This window comes from Triticum aestivum, chromosome 3B (genome assembly GCF_018294505.1).
Source record: "Triticum aestivum cultivar Chinese Spring chromosome 3B, IWGSC CS RefSeq v2.1, whole genome shotgun sequence".
NCBI lineage: Eukaryota > Viridiplantae > Streptophyta > Magnoliopsida > Poales > Poaceae > Triticum > Triticum aestivum.
Genome location: NC_057801.1, coordinates 171,843,169 through 171,847,382, shown reverse-complemented (window position 1 = coordinate 171,847,382; position 4,214 = coordinate 171,843,169). Strand labels below are relative to the sequence as shown.

The 4,214-nt window shown below is 41.2% G+C and overlaps 1 long non-coding RNA gene across 1 annotated transcript; it reads left to right on the top strand.

Moving 5' to 3' along the window:
* The first annotated feature begins 2,413 nt into the window (after positions 1–2,413).
* On the top strand, positions 2,414–3,914 carry LOC123065146 (uncharacterized). Its single transcript, XR_006430907.1, has 2 exons — positions 2,414–2,917; positions 3,524–3,914. It is a non-coding gene; the product is annotated as an uncharacterized lncRNA (long non-coding RNA).
* Positions 3,915–4,214: the final 300 nt, after the last annotated feature.

Here is a 4,214-nt window from a genome sequence, read left to right as displayed (position 1 = left end):
GTAAACATTCGTATCAAACTCAGGTTCAGAGGACACGTTCATATTCATAGCCAACATTCACTATCAACAACTCAAAATATTCATATATACACAAGTTCAACATATCTATGCATCCAAATGATTGATTGATCACACGACAATATTCATACATAATTCACAAAAAGATTCAGATATACACATGTTCAGTATGTTTATGCATCCAAATGATTGAGATCACAGCCAATATGATCCATGGACGAACTTTAATTACCTAGGGTACATACTGGTAAATGGTGTTCAGTCGGAGGTACTTCTTGCTAAAATTAATTCTTGTACGAGTAAACTTTCAAGTACATAAAAGGCAGCACAGAAAATCTGAACTTTGCTTGTAGGTATATCCTCAAATAGTGGCCTCATGCCGAGCGAGGTTGAGCAACTGGGCCACTACTTTCATCCAACTAGTTTACTGGCTCATCTTGGTCCTGTAGCTCGCCAAAATTCTACATTGTAGACGAGAAAGGAGGCGGTTGAGAAAATGAACCACCCAAGTTTTTTGTGCAGTTCAACTGAAATGGAGCATCCCTGACGTGCAGACTGATTAAGTGCCAGATGAATATACGCATCAACCAACTTGTCTGGAATCTTTAGACTCCATGCCATACAGTTCGCTACCATATCTGCCGATAACCAAAAGGCACAAGTTGGGGCCAAAGACTGGACTGTGTTCTTCTGAGCTATGTGCCAAGAAATATTTTTGGCGTTCGCTCTCCTAATACTTGGAGTTTGACAACTGGATGACGCCGGTTGATACTCGAATGAATATAGGCACTTCTTGTCAACATCGATGCTTGTCTGAGTGAACTTTGGAGTATATAGCAACAGTATAAGTATCTGTCCATCTGATCATTTTGTGCAGTTCTACTGAAATCACCCAATGCAATGATTTGCCTGCAAGTTCAGGCTCCAAGTTACTCCTTTATAAAATCGGTAAACAGTAGCACAATACCAAATTACCAATACATGACAAGCACAATAATCAGGATAAAGACCAGTACCAACCTGTGTGAGGTAGCATATCAATTACTATTTCCTTTGACTAGAAGCCGAGATAAGCAAAGCGACTAACAGCAAAGGAAGAAAGCAAGCCGAGATTAGCGACTGACAGGAAAGGACGGAAGCTGTCGAGGCAATGAAGCACCCAAAGTTTTTGTGCAGTTCCACCAAAATCGAGCATCCCTGTTGGCACATATATTGAGAGAGTCAGATTACTGTAATAGTGGGACTAGTTGATGAAACATACACTAACAAATAGAAGCACCCTCATTATCTTAATGGGTAAAGTTAGCAACATAGTAGTCTTGCTTAAAGAGGGGTATTTGTTTATTTAATCAGTGCCAATTAGCTCAACACTCAAAGCATTTCCATTTATCATAGGTTACAAAACTTTAATGTGCAAAGATAAAGGAGTTTCTCATGACAGTAGCACGATACAAATAGAGATGACAGCAAACTAATATGGATGAAGGCCTTAGGCCCGTACCAACCTGAGAAAAAAAGCTTATTCATGTAGTCCCATAAGAGATGATAAAGCACTCACTTGAATCACTCAATAGTATATATTTTTGTGCACTTCAAATGTATGGTTGAAATCACTCTTGTTTACTAGTGCTGAGATTATATCGAAAGATTATCAAGAACTTCTAGCAGAGTTAAAGCACTGGCTGGGATATAGTTCATTGTATTGTCTTGTGTAGTTCCACTAAAATGTATGATTGGCACAACATGATCCCTGTTTGCACAAGTAAGAACAAGGTGAAACCTTCATTAGCTTAGTGAGAAAGGATAGGAAGACATTAGCATATTACTCTAACAGTAGCATCAAAGTCATGATGGACAATACGCAAAACATTGCCTCATTGAACCAATGGCAATAAATTGACATGCAAAACAATAGCACTATTATGTCATGACACTAATAATATTCCCTCCCTGCTCCACCACATGATTCACCTCCATAGACAAACATACACACATACATGATTCAATATAGGGTCCTACTAAAGATTTGTTTAACTACGACAGGAAAATTAGGTAGCAATAAATTAGTGGTACTTAAGTACTCCTAATTAATTAAGTGAGGCAGCAGAAGTGGAAGGGCTCCCTGGAGGATCGTCTCACATGTAAGGTAGTCGTTGCCGGAGCCCTTGAATGGCCTCGACTGAGGCCTCTGGCTTCAGCAAAATTGCCTTGGCATTGTTTATTCTTCTTCTTCTTCCTCTTCATGCTCTATTTTTCTTTCTCCTCACCAGTTGGTGAAACCAAGTAAATGATTGGCCTTCTATTTTAGAATTGGTTTTGTCAGTGAGGGAGTACAAGTGTACTCAATGTTTTAAATAGCGGTCGCTATGAACGCTATTGCAGCCGCAATAGCGATAGCGCAGGCTAGCCGCTACAAGTCGAAAGCTGCGCTGGGTAATAGCGTGATTGGCACGATGCAGCCGATATATGCGCTGTCCGACTGCAATAGCGGCCCTTTGTGTAGCGCCAGTTGCGGGCATAGCGGAAAGCTTAAAAAAATTAGACCACCAATCCTCTTATCCGGTTATCCCATCCCCTTCTCCTGGCGACGGGCGGCTGGCACTTTCCTTGCGGCGGCGCGGCTAACTCCGGTGGCCGGATGGAGAGGCAAATCCAGGCTCACCGTCACCGGATGCCGCCGCTCCCCTAGCCCCATCTTCCCCTGCTGGTCTTTGAGGGAGCAGCCAGCACAACGGCCACCTCGTCGCTCTTGCTTGACGCCTTTCCCTGGTCGACGACTAGCCGGTGCGGGACGACACGGCAAGCCGGCGGGTAGTACCTCGCTGGTCCCTGTTCGACGCCGTACTAGTCGATATCCCAATGCATCCCATCCGCACCTCCTCGCTTGACGACTACTTCTGTCCGGCAGCTAACCTTTTCTCTGTTATTTGTTTATACTCATTGATTCATAGTATCTCCTATAGCTCAGCTTCTCTGATCGATGTACTTATAGAGTTACTGTACTGGGCTTAGTCTATTCGATGCACTTGCCCTTTCTCCGATCGATGCACTTGTAGAGTTACAGTTAGTCTTTTTGATGCATAGCTTAGTAGTCACTACTTAGCTTTTGCAGTTACAGTAGACAAAATTAGGAGGATCTCAGATCATAGAACACTCCATAATCTCAGTGGTAGCACTAGCACAAGATGGAATTGGTAATCCTTGTTTGCATCTGGTAGCTCAGCTCATAGAACAATACATTATTACTATATAGTTGTGCCTCACGTTCCATTTCTGTTGTAACTCGGTAGCTGACGAAACTTGCACAGTATTGTCTTTCTATAAATTCAGTCAAATTTCTTTTGTAATTTTCTTTTGTACTTGGCAACTGGCAGTTGTAAATTCAGTTTGCTTGTAATATCTTTTGTACTGTATCAACAAATTCAGTTTACTGGCAATTCTAAGTGAAACAAATCAACTATTTGCACTTTTAATTCAGTTAAATACCTTATGTTTTTTTCTGCAGTGGTAATTCAGCCAACTATCTGCACTTGTAATTAAGAAGACCAAGAAGTGTACATGGATCTGAATGGAGAAGAGGATGAGGATTGCGAATGACTTGTGCATCTTTCATGATCAGAACCGGATCTGTTTATTTTTGCGTGATGGTCGTGGTCTCACTTGCATGATTGCATCTTCCATGGTCAGAACTAGATCTGTTTATTTTTGCGTTATGGTCCTGGTCCGACTTGTATGGTTGGTTGGTAGTCTTTTTTTTATTACATGGTTGAATATTGTACAATGGACTAATTGTAGTGTATATTTGTTCTGTCATACTGATAGTTTTTGTTTGCCTGGTTGAATATTATCCAGATGGACTAGTTACAGTCTATATGCTTATATAAATGATGATTCAATTCAAGTGTCATATTGTTGTCAACGGCTTAAAAATATACATTATATTCTCAAATTTGCAAGTGTTTTTACAAATCCGCTATGCGGGCATAGCGCCCGCAATATCGCTCGCTATCGACATTCCGCTATGCCGAGCCCAATTCGCTACCAGCCCGCTATCCGCTATTTAAAACCATGAGTGTACTAGTAAAAAATAGCATTATTTTCTCATGGCAGTCGGAAAATAGAGATGAACACATGCATTAAATATCATTCTTACCTAAAGGAAGGTTATGGCGCCAATATGGATGATGAGGATTGGA